At 37.8% G+C, this 13,049-nt stretch overlaps 1 non-coding gene across 1 annotated transcript; it reads right to left on the bottom strand.

Moving 5' to 3' along the window:
• Positions 1-530: 530 nt before the first annotated feature.
• LOC123862708 (U1 spliceosomal RNA) lies at positions 531-694 on the bottom strand. Its single transcript, XR_006795386.1, has one exon. It is a non-coding gene; the product is annotated as a U1 spliceosomal RNA (small nuclear RNA).
• Between the last annotated feature and the right edge of the window lie 12,355 nt (positions 695-13,049).

Here is a 13,049-nt window from a genome sequence, read left to right as displayed (position 1 = left end):
CCATATCATTTATACATAAATGTTCCAATCACATTGCCCTACTTCAAGAAAATGTGGAGACCGTGAAAGCAATTAAATAAAGGGACACAGAAAAAACCCTAAATGAAGGCTCACTTACTCATCTCTTTTCACATTTTTGACAACTTCTAAATGCTTGAACATCATGCTCAGGGTCTCAACACTTTCTTTCTATGCTAATTCCAAGCACCTTTATATTTCAATTATGATCAAACCACTTTTAAAGGACGTGGATTCTATAACTAGGTTTTACTTTTTTTATTATTTTATTTTTATTTTTATTTTATTCTTTTTTTTTAATTTTTTTTTTTAAGATTTTATTTATTTATTTGAGAGAGAGAATGAGAGAGAGCACATGAGAGGGGGGAGGGTCAGAGGGAGAAGCAGACTCCCCGCCGAGCAGGGAGCCCGATGCGGGACTCGATCCCGGGACTCCAGGATCATGACCTGAGCCGAAGGCAGTCGCTTAACCGACTGAGCCACCCAGGCGCCCCTATTTTATTCTTTTTTACCAGGAGAGAGCACAAACACAGTCCCCCACTACCACAAATTATGCAGTCGAGTTTCCCACATTTGGGCAAATCGCAGGGGTCAGCACATCCGCAGTGCAATGGACAAGCCTCACCCTGGGAAAACCATCTGCTTGATTATGGTGTCTCCCCTGCCAGGTAAATATTATAACTAGGTTTTAATAACCCTAACCTCCTTCACCTCCCACTCCATGATACATTTTGTAGGTAAGCTTACCCAATTGCCAACTGACCAATCCCTTTACAAACTTATCCTATCACCCCTGGTGCTATCATCTTTCAACAGCTTCCTGGAAGTCTTTTAAACTCCAACAATCATTTGTTTGGGATCCTTAGGGAGCACTTCTCATAAGAATAGGTGGCCTTTCTTGGTCCACTTTGGCCTCTGATGCTACATCATCTTAGAAGGCCCTAGTAATAATAACCAGCACTCATATATGCTTACCACATGCATGACCCTATTCTAAATGCTTTATCTGAACTAATGCATTGAAGTCCAATTTAATTTTTCAGTCTTTCATCTGACTAGCCTCTGAGATAAACCTCCTCAGAAATATTTCGGGCAGTCCCACAACACTCATCTGCCAGAAATTTTAGCACAAGCTAGAACTGGAAATATAAATGAGCCAAGTCCGTGGTTTGGTAAGGCAGCCGTTGGCGATTAAAAAAAGAAAAAAATTAAAGAAATGCTATTTCTATTATAAAAATAATATTTTCTAAAGTTCCAAAGAGAAAAACAATTATGACACTCCCAACATATTTTGGTGGTTGGAAAGTAGAAAATGGCTTTTAAAAAATGGGCAAAATACATCTTTCAACCATATTACCAGTGGCTTTAAATGGAAAGAATGACAGGCCAACCTGGGTACAGGCTAGCATTTCATCTCAAAACCTTTTTCAGTTCTGTGGTCTCAAAACAGCTCCAGAAGAAGCATCTGCAGAACATGGTTCTAATACTAAATAAATACTACACATTTTACAATTTCAGATTTAGGGCCCAGGAAACACAAGATTAAGCAATGGCAGAAGTCTTGCCTGCTGGGAGCTCTAGCTAGAGCATGTCAGTCCATAGTTCCTAGTGTCCACCACTAAAAGATGTGATTGACAGTATCCAGAGGCATCTTTGAACTGCTTTCTTGTGGCCTTTCCAGTTTTTTATGTTTCTCAATCAGTGAGACCTTTGGCTTCATTTTCTCCCTTGACTTCTAAGACCCCACATCGTCCTGGGTCTTCCTCCTTTCTAACAGCTTCCAGCCTGTACCTACTTGCTCCACTACTTCCATATCCCTAAGAGTTGGGTTTGAGGACTCTATTTTGTTAACATACATACAAGTTCCAGGCAAGTATGGAAACCTTCATTCATAATTTCTACTATTCCTGCTATGCAGATAACTTTCAAATCATCATTCCAACCACAGATTCTCTCATGAACTTTAGTCCTAAATGTCTAACAGAAGTTAGACCTTTTCTCTTGGATTTTATGCCACCACTCTAAATCATGATTAACAGTGGGTGCCATTTCTTTTGTCATGAACCAAGAATTATGCTAAGCACTTTATTTCTCCTCTCATTACTGCTTTTATTTTATTAATGGATGTTTTGGCTACAAATTCATACTTACTTTTGAAGGTTACACAGAAAAAATATGAACGTTTCCTCCAAATTGATTTACTTTTCCCACACATTACTTTTGACATTAAAAATTCTTTATACACTTTCACTGGTCATAGAAACCCCAAATGAATATTAACTCATTTGCCTCTCATCAGTAGTATGTATTCTCTGAGCCCTGGTGACATTCCAGCTGTTGATGTCCCTCAGAGAGGGTGGGTTTTGAAAGATGTCAAATGTAAAGAAGTTTCTCCCCCAGAAATATGGAAGCACAGGAAGTGGCATGTGGGAAACTGGATCTTTCTAGAGGTAGGGGCTATGGTACTAAGGCAAAATGAGAAGATTTTTACATTTCTGGGTTCTCCAAAAATCATTAGGATGGCATGGTCCTGGCTGGGAGTGCTTATCTCCTTGAAGGTGTTAGCAGAGCCTGAAGCCTCTCCAGGTGTCTGTTAATCATGACATAAAATTCTCTCCTATTACTTAGAGGACTTACTCAACTCTGGCGAGCTGTCTGCTTCCTGCAGGTGGCCAGTTGTGTCTGTTGTGTCTGTTGCAGGCTCCTCCACAGAGGCAGGGAGCTGGTCTCAACTGCTAGTTCCTGCTATCTCTCACCTAGACACAAGTACCCAGGCAAACCCCTCCCCAGCTCCATTCAATATGCTGTGTTTCTCCATTTTCCCTTCCATGCAACAAGGAACTCTCAGCCTTGTTTATCAAAACTGTTTCCTGACCAGTCTTCTTATCCTCAGCCTCCTCTCTGTTCTAAATCATTTCATGTGCCAGAGACAGATTAATCTCCTTCCTTCATTCCAGTTCACATCCCCAAAGTCTTTGGAGGCTCCCCAGTAAGATAAAGCACAAATTCTTAGGCTGGCTCTAACCCTATCTCTTTACATTTAAAAATCCTTATTATCTCACCTTTATTTCAGCCACACCAGTGAACTCATTGCTCCTAGATATGCATACCTACTTCAGGTGCTATTTATGAAAACATCTATTTTGTCCTGCCATACTGAATTCTGTTATGTTGGTGATGCCCTTGGACTTCACACCCCATGGAATGAAGCTGAAACTCAGTTATTCCACAAACCTTTAGGATAACCATCTTTGCACAATCATGTTGGGCCTCCTGACTCTGCTCTAGGAAGAGATGAAAGCTATTTAAATTGCTCTGCACACTTCCTCTTTGTTGTTGTAACTGGTCTGTCCTAAGGTCAAACTTACATAATCTATAGCATCAAATTCCCAAAGCTGTACACATCACAAGTAAGGAAACAATCATTTTCTTCAGACTTGACATTCTGCCACCAGGACTCAGAGATGGTTAAACAGTTGGTGACCTTTATTCGGGTGTTAAAAGTTCTCATTTACACTTGTGTTTTTAGACAGTTTATATGTCCTTTTGATGTAGACCCAGTGGCACTGGATATGCTTCTAGCCATGGGCTATTTCTATTCTCTGTGCCTGCTTCCAGAGCTGCTAGGCACATAGACACAGAGTCAGCCTCATTCCAAATCCTGGCTGTTCAACACAGGCCTCATCACTGCTATTGTTTTCCCTAAATGGCCTTCCATCCAAATATGTTTCCAGAAGCAGTTATTCTCCTTAAATTGCAAAGTAGATACAGGGACAAAATGAGAACACATTCTGTAAACTTTTTTACGTTAAGCTTCTCCCTTCTGTGGCTCATGATGAATTCCAAGACCAAGAATTGATAGGTGTTTAGAGAAAAATCATGCACTATTATTTTTATTCATAGAAAATAAACATCCCAGGCTGGGCTGGAATTATAAAGGCCTTTGTCTGCAGCTCTGCTACATTTAAGGTAAGAGAACCAATAGCCCGCACCCCTAGGACCAATTTGCTTTCACCTCCAGTCCCACAAAATGTCTCTCAGCATCTCCCAAGAGCACTGTTTAAACATTAGGAATGGTAGGCAAGGCTGTGATTTCATCAGATATCAGAGCTGAAAGAAATAATAAAATTTACCTTACTATGTATGATATTATTCATCTGTATACTTCAATTATTATGACTAATATTTCAGAGATGGAAAACTGAGGCTCAGAATACCAAATCTGAGTACCTACTCTGTTCGTGGAAATGGACAAACATTTACATTCATTCTCTCCTTTGAGCCTAATTAGCCTAAGATGATCAGAAATGGGGAAACTAAGAGATTAAGTAAAATTTCCCTGTGGTAACAGCTTTAGTAAGTGATAGAGCACAGATTTGGGTCTGTTTTCTTTTTTAGCAGCTCCTTGAAAGCCCTTAGCCCAAGAATGACTGACTGGACTATGAAAGCCCAGCTGCATTGCCTCAAGTTAAGACAAACTCTGTGGTGTAACACCCTCTGAGCACCCTCTGGGATCTGGTGGAGGCTGGGACTCTGCCTGAGCTCGCAGCCTTGCTTGGCTGCTCCCCTGCAGTGCTAATAAGTGGCAGGGCTGGGACTCCCACACTGGTCTTCTCCCTTCAAGTCCAGGGTTCTCTCCACCAAAGAAGCCAAACACATCTGTTCTTTCAAACTTCAAAACATACCTAAAGAGTGACACAAATACAAATGTGTGAGGCACTTTTCAAGTCTCTCCTGACACCTTTCTGGTCTCCTAATCTAAAAATGTTTGTTTGGTTAAGCTGCCAAATCCCAGTTACACAGTGGCACGTTATAAGCTGTTTGTTCTATCACAAATTCATGCCTCATTTACTGAAAACTCCTATATATCATTATATATCATATATATCATACTGAAAACTCCTATATTATTTGGGGAATACTAGAAAGACAGGCTTTTGCTTGATGTTTCTCTTTGCACATAATGAGGTGGTTTTGTTTTGTTTTGTTTTCCCTCAGAACATCCTTACTTGAATCAAGCAGCAGGTAGTAGAGGTGTGAGCCCTGGAGGAGAGAAAGCCCTACCCATCTCTGCAGCAAAATGGCAAGGAAGCTAAGAATTTTTTCCGCTACTCTAGATGTTTCTTTTATCAGTTACCATTCCACTTCTCACACTCTCCAAGTTAGATGTGCTGCGAATTCCTCTCCAAATCAATACACAACTATGAATGACTGGTGGCAGTTTTATGTGTACTCCTAAAGGTCAAGGACTCCAGAGTCAGGGAGGTTTGGGTTCAAATCCTTGATCCACTATTTACTAACTGATTGTCTTCGAGACCCAATTCCCTCCTTTCTAGACGAGAGACAGTGCCCACCTGACAGATGGGTGAGAATTAAATGCTTAGCAAATATAAATTCTAATGAGCTTAGGTCCTGGCACAAAGCAGGGTTTCAAATGTTGGTTCCATCCACCCCATTCCTCATTTTCCCCTGTCCCAGAAACATCTGCATAGTAATTATAATCTTAAGCAGCAGAAGGAAAGCTCAGATGGTTGAGTTTCAGCAGCCACTTACTAGTCAAGGAAGATGTGGGAGTTCTCACAGTCACACCACATAGATGTTTGTTTCTTTCACAGGTGAGACCAGTCAGGGTGTGACTGTTAGTGCTGAACCAAGTAGCCTGTGCCTTACTCCTCATGAGCGGGTTGGTTTATGCTCACCTGAGGCTCTCTGATGGCAAAAAGAAAACCAGGCCAACCTTTCTCCTCAGGTCTCCTTAGCAACAGAAGGATCACATAAGACCCCAAAGCCTCAGACAACCAAAAGAAGATCATCTTTAGACATACGTCTTGGTACATGTGTTCTCTGGATGACCACATAAAAAACGTGAAGGCCTCTCTCCCAGGCAAAGATTAAGTAGAAACAGAAGGAGGCAATCAGAACCCACAGTGAGTCACAGGGCATTTAACTTGTTTCTGCTTTTGATTTTTATGAAGTGGGGGAAAAGGGAGTTTTACTCTTTTCATCTGTTCCATTACAATAACTGCTCTGTTACCACACTTTTAAAGGTTCCACTTTAAGTCTGGGGCACTTCCTTGATGACGAGGATCCAGATACAATATGCTTGGTTTTCTAAAATAAACCCAGAACAGGATTAGTAATTCCACTAATCCTAAGGAGGTGATGCTTTGGTAAATAACATGGAGAGGGAAGCAGGTGTCACCACCAGAGATAGTTTCTTATACTTTGAATCTTACAAACCATAAGGAAACTATAGGGGGTGGGGAAGGGGCAAACTGAAAATAAATTCAAGTCAATGTTCAGAATCAACCAAAAAAGAGAACAGAAGCAACCTCAATAAACTGCAGTAGTGAGTTAGCTGGACTTGGGACTTCCTTGTTAGCTATAATTTCTCAAAACAGACATCCTAACTCAGTTGTCTATTTACAAATGTTCTTTCAGGTGACATAGGCGAGAGGGTGAGAGAGAAAACATTGGAGACACAAGTGACCTTGAACTTAAATAATTTCTCCTTCCCATAAGAAAAAGATGACAAGGAGAAATAGTGTTTCCTCTCCCAACTGTAGGTAAATTGGATCTCATTCCTTACAGGTAGCCCCATTCTAGAAGAACAATCCAATGAAAGTACAAAAACATTTTCAAAATGTTCACTGGTGGGTCTGATACAGGTCTGTCTTGTGGACTGATCTCACCAATCTGGTCATACACAACTTTATGTTCTTTATAGTGACTGTCAAAGAAATACAGGATCAGTGAGGATTATCCTCTTGGAAGGAAAGTGAGTCTCAGACCAGAGTCTGCCATGCATATGGATATTCGTTATGTAGATGTTTATTAACAAATAAGGAGAAATGGTCATAAGATCACTCTGGAGGCCTTCGTATTCTAAAACAAGAAGGAGCTCTGACTCTTATGTATAAAAGCTTCACTTGAAGTAGACACACCAAATGACTCAGAGGCATTATTAGGCAACCAGGAATCCTAATCTAGAAGCTACAATCAGTGCTATGGAAGGGAAGGTCTTGGTACCCTTGGAGGGGGTCTACAGGCTGCCCTAGATTATTAGGCTTTTTTTAGGCCAGGCTTGGGAGGCTTTCTCCAATGTTTTAGCCAATCCACATAGCTTTCATCTCACCAGTGAGAAGCCCAGTCTAACATTCATCATTTTATCAAAGAGATAATAACCACTATATTAAATAAATCTGCCATGCCAATAAGAAATCAGCAAAACTTATAAAAAGGGAAAAATGTGTAGAGTATACCAGGAAGCTAGGAAGTATACATAAAGAGTTTAACCTCACTCATACTCATAAACAGGCACATTAAAATAAGGTGCTATTTTGATCTATTAAATTGGCAAATAACATTGTGTGTATTTTGGTATAAGAAACTGAACTTACTAATATACAGCAATTGTTATACACTTTATGAAGCTTATCAATGTGTATCAAAGTATTGTATATATTTTTGACAAAATAATTCCATTTGCAGGAATTTATCCTCACAAAATATATATCAAAACCTAGCTGATAGGATATTTGCTGTAGTTTTATTTGTAATACTGAAACTAAAAATGAACTGAATTTCTAGTAAGAAGAGGTGATGGTCAAATAAATTATGGTAGAGTTTTACATTTAAATTAACTATAGACATCAAGAATCATTTAAAAGTCAGAAAGACCTTTGTAAACTTGACACTCAAGACAATATAAGAAAAAATTATGTAGTCGATTAACTACAGAAAATTGACTACATAAAAATGTAAATGTACTGTATATAAAATAATAAAATAAACATTTTATTCAATAGATATAAGTATATGTGGTCACATTAATGGCAATATTAATGATGATATAGATATACAGCATAGCAAAGAAAACTAAAAACATATATGAAGACACACTGTGCCTTCCTGAAGGGTACAGTCTCTGGACTTTCTTCAGCTTGTTTTTTTTTTTTTTTAAAGATTTTATTTATTTATTGACAGAGAGAGAGACAGCGAGAGAAGGAACACAAGCAGGGGGGGTGGGAGAGGGAGAAGCAGGCCTCCCACCAAGCAGGGAGCCCCGATATGGGGCTTGACCCCAGCACTCTGGGATCATGACCCGAGGCGAAGGCAGACACCTAATGACTGAGCCACCCAGGGGCCACTTCAGCTTGCTTTTTCAAGCTAAATTCTGTTCTACAGGAAAAAATGAATTTAAAAAGTCATTGGAAAATACATAAATAAAATTTTAAAAAATTTCCTCACCACAAAAAAGAAATGGTAATTATGTGACAGGATGGAATTTTTACCTAATGCTATGGCAATAATCATTTTGCAATCTTTAATGTATCAAATTGACATATTGTACACTTTAAACTTGCAAAATGTCAATTGTATCTCAATAAAGCTGAAAAAAAAAAGCAAAAAAAAAAGTCATCATTGGATATGCTGTCATAAACCCATAGGAAAAGTCAAAGTGTTTTTATCATCCAGGTTTCTGTATGTCATTCATTACATGACCCAAATGAGTGAAAAATCCCCAACTCCCAATCATATTAGAGGTTTACTTTGGTGAATTCCTTATGGTAAAATGATCAAGGAAATCTAATTAAAATTGGGATTTTTCTGAAAAGAACTTACCCTAGAGTCTGAATGGGAGAGCAAAGCCATATTTAATGAAAATTGCAAAACATGAAGATTAAAGCAAATTAAAATCAAAGAAAAAATTTGATAGAAAAAGCCAAATTCATATTCAAGAAATCAGGCTGAGTCTAGAGAGAGATTTGAGCTTTGATACCTTAGCCCTGGTATTTACTAAATGCCTGATTGTGAACAAGTTATTTAGCCTCTCTGGTCCTAAGTTTTCTCATCTACAGGCAAAGGTGTTAATTTAGTGTTAATTTAGCTGAGTGTTAATTTTTTTTTAAAGATTTTATTTATTTATTTATTTGACAGAGAGAGACACAGCGAGAGAGGGAACACAAGCAGGGGGAGTGGGAGAGGGAGAAGCAGGCTTCCCGCTGAGCAGGGAGCCTGATGCGGGGCTCGATCCCAGGACCCCGGGATCATGACCTGAGCCAAAGGCAGACGCTTAACGACTGAGCCACCCAGGCGCCCCTAGCTGAGTGTTAATTTAGCTGAGCTAGAGGCCTAGGCCAGTGTCCCCTTATATCCATGGAGAGAGAATAATGTAATCTCCTGGACCCAAATGGACTTCCTCATGTTAACAATACAACCTTGCTAAGATTTCCAGTTCTCACATGTAAGAAGAAGGGGTTGAACAACATATCATCTCTAAACTCCACTATGCTCCACCATTGATTTTGCTATTCTGGGCAAATTAATTTCTCCAAGACTCAGTTCCTCAATTACAAAATGGGAGTAATAATTACTTATTTCATAGGGTTGTTATGAGTTTATAAAATGTTTGGAAGAATACTTGGGACAGAGTAACCAGTCAATAAAGATTGTTTTGTATTACCATTAGCATTGTTATTTTTCTTATTACTAAATACTTTATATTTTTGTTGACTTGAGCCCCACATTGTACTTTCAAGTACGGGCTTCAAAACCATTTTTTAAACCTGTTTATTATTTTTATTCTTTAAAAAAAATAAAATCCTTACTCATTTAGGGAAAAGACCAAGAAGGACATGATGTTGCTTAGGTTATTCAAGCATTGGAACCATGTCTTCAGTTTTGTATCTAAAGCCAGGCTCTTAGCCAAGTTTTTCCAAGAGGGAAGATACAGAGCAGGGAAAAGAACTTGGCTCTATTTACATGATACTAAAATAAGAGGCTAGTTCACCTGTTTCATCAAACAACTGCTCCACTCAGAGAGAAACTACACACCCCACTGAGAGAGCTGGTTGTTCAGTCATAATTCATATGAAGTTTATGAATGATTTTGATGCTGACCATTTTATCTCATAATAAAACCAATTGAGATCTCACCCTCAGATTAGTGAAGACATTCCAGATGTAAAGGCCAAAAGGAAGGGCTGTTCCAATGATGCTTCACCCTGAAGCAATCTTTTATTTCCCACAGCCCACCCATTGTGATATTATTGATTTTTGTCTTCATTAGATCCAGCCCTTTTCTCAAAGAAGACATGGGAACTTTCTCTGTCACTATTTCTGGATGTGGCTTTTGGTTATTTGGAGGAGAAGAGAAAAGAAATGGAGAATGAATGGCATAGGGTCAGGAGAGTATGGCTCTGATGCAACTTGATGGGTTTCCCCTGAGGAAAGCTACCCTCTTTGCCATCTACAGATAACCAATCAGATTCTTTACAAAATAACTAATGAAACTCTGGTGAGAAAAAAACCAACCTGTGCATTGGTCATTATAAACATTTCAATGCATTCCCTATATTCTAGGGTTCAGATAAAGGATTAATTATCAGTCCTATCATAACAAATGATTTTTTAAAAACATGTTTTTTTAAATGAAAAATTTCAACCATACAGAAAATTATAGAGGATAGTGTAATGGATATCCATATACCCACCACTTAGATTTAATATAATGTTTTCCCTCTGCTTCTATTTTTCAAATTTTGAAGTAGTTCAAACATACCAACAAATATAGGATAAATATTAACAAACAGATTTGCAAATAAAGTATGTAAAGGATTTGGAACAAAAGCCTGGACCATAGAAAAACACTAAGTGCTATTCCCCACACCAAACTTTAACATTTTAACATTTTGCCATAATTGTCTCAGATTTTTTTAAGAAATCAAAATACCAAGACATTTGAGGCCCCGTTTATCTCTCTTCAATACCATCCCCTTCTCTCTCTCACTCCCTCTCATGACCCTCCCTCACTTCCTTGCTTCCTCATTCCCTCACTCTCAACCCTTGCACAGAAAAGCACTGCCCTGAATTTTGTGTTGATTATTCCAATTTTTATACTTTTGTATCATATCATCTGGATTATTGTATTCCCAAGCACTATTTAATGTAGTTTTTATTATGTGTCTATATTATATAATTTACTTTTTCACTCAATATATTTTTGAGATTTATTTGTATTGATGTACAACTCTGGTTCATTTGTTTTAACTGCTGTATAGCATTCACTGCATAAGTATTTATTATCCAATTTTTGGTGATCATTGAGATTGTTCCTAGTTTTTTTATTATAAATATTTTGCAATAGCTCCTTACATACATATGCAAGGATTTATTTAAGGCAGTGGCTTAATACACACATGTACCCATGCACATACACACAGTTATATGTATACTGAAATCAAAACTTTACAAAAAAACCTTCTGTTGTTTTACTATTTTTATTATTTATCATTTATTGCATTTTATTCTATTCCATTCCATTCTTGTCCATTCCTGTCTAATCTATCCTATTCTAAAAAAAAAGCAAATGTGGGCTGTGATTCACTATGTTGATTTCGTATTTTACTAATGAGTCTAAACTCATAGTTTGAATGATACCACTTTAGGTTGTATACTTGAAGATGGAATTCCTCAGTCATCTAGTACATATTTACTAGTTACTAGTATTGCCCCCCCCAAAAAAAAACCACTATTGATCAAGCAAAGCTGTTTCTTAGGCCTACTGTAGTAAGGAAAAACACTATCATAGCACAGTCTTAATAATACCTCAAGATAGGGAAATTAGAAGATGGTATTTATACAGTTTTAGGACCTGAGCTGGGTGATTTTAGGGTATATCTTGCATGGCATGGAACTAGTTTGGATTGGGCAGTTTATGACATAAGAGCTTTGAACTGATAGATACCAAGAAGCAAGACTCCTGAAGCAAGTCTTGATGGGCAAGCTGTTAGTCTGAGCTTTTAGCCTCATAGTCTTATTTTCCAGAAGAAAATATTTCTCTGAAGCAAGCAGCTAAGTATTACTTAGCAAACAGCAAAGTAGGCCTGATCTCAGACTTACCCAACATAGGGACAGAAAAGTATGTTTGGTGCCTTTGTTGTTTAACACCAGAACAGAGAATTATGTTGGATTTGGTTCTCGCTACACAATACCAAATATTCTTCAAGGTGGTTGTGTCAGTTTACATTCCTACCATAATTATATGAGAGCCCATCATTCCACATCCTCACCAAGATTTAGTATTATCTGATTTTTGCTTAATTTTGCCAATGTGATAAATATGAAATATCTCATTGTCATTTTATTCTAAATTTCCTTGATCATTAGCAAGATATAACGTCTTTCTATGTGACTAGTAGCCATTTGGATTTCTTCTTTGTGAACAGCCTGTTCATATCCTTTGTCAATTTTTCTATTGTTTGTGTAACTTTTTCTTATTGTGTTGTTCTTATATATATTCTGAATAATAATATTTTGATGAGCATAATCAACAAACATTTCAAATATCTTCCCCAAGTTTGTGCTTTGTATTTATCCTAATATTTGATGTCTTTTTTTAAGCAGTTTTAAAATTAAATGTAGGAAAATTAATAATTTTTTTAAAAGATTTTATTTCTTTATTTGACAGAGAGAGAGAGAGCAAGCAGGCAGAGGGAGAGGGAGAAACAGGCTCTCCACTGAGCAGGGAGCCCGACGCAGGGCTCGATTCCAGGACCCTGGGATCATGACCTGAGCGGAAGGCAGATGCTTAACCGACTGAGCTACCCAGGCATCCCGGAAAATTAATAATTTTTATGTTTTGTGCCTTCTGGTTTATTCTTCAAAAATTCCTAAAATATTTTACTTTATTTTTGCTTAGATAGTTAAAAATATTCATATCTTCATTTCATATTTGTATCTGTAAACTGTCTTGAATTAATTTTTCTGTATTGTAAGAGAATATTTTATTCAAATATCATCATAATGATACTTCTATTTAAAAAAATCCCCAAATCAGTGGACTGTAATAGAAAGCAATTATTTACATATCATGCATCTTTGAGTTCATTATAGTTTGGCTAATCTCAGCTGGGTTCAGCTGGGTTTGGTTCCAAGTGTGAATTGCTTCACACACATGTTACATAATTCTGGAACCAGTAGGCTACCTGGGGCAATGGCAAAAGTGAAAGGGATCAAGCGCAACCTTG

This window comes from Mirounga angustirostris, unplaced genomic scaffold (genome assembly GCF_029215605.1).
Source record: "Mirounga angustirostris isolate CCGP_5_RB_7025 unplaced genomic scaffold, mMirAng1.0.hap1 SCAF_9, whole genome shotgun sequence".
In the NCBI taxonomy this organism is placed as follows: Eukaryota; Metazoa; Chordata; class Mammalia; order Carnivora; family Phocidae; genus Mirounga; species Mirounga angustirostris.
Note: the sequence above shows the minus strand (reverse complement) of the source record. Positions and strands in the feature narration are given on the sequence as shown.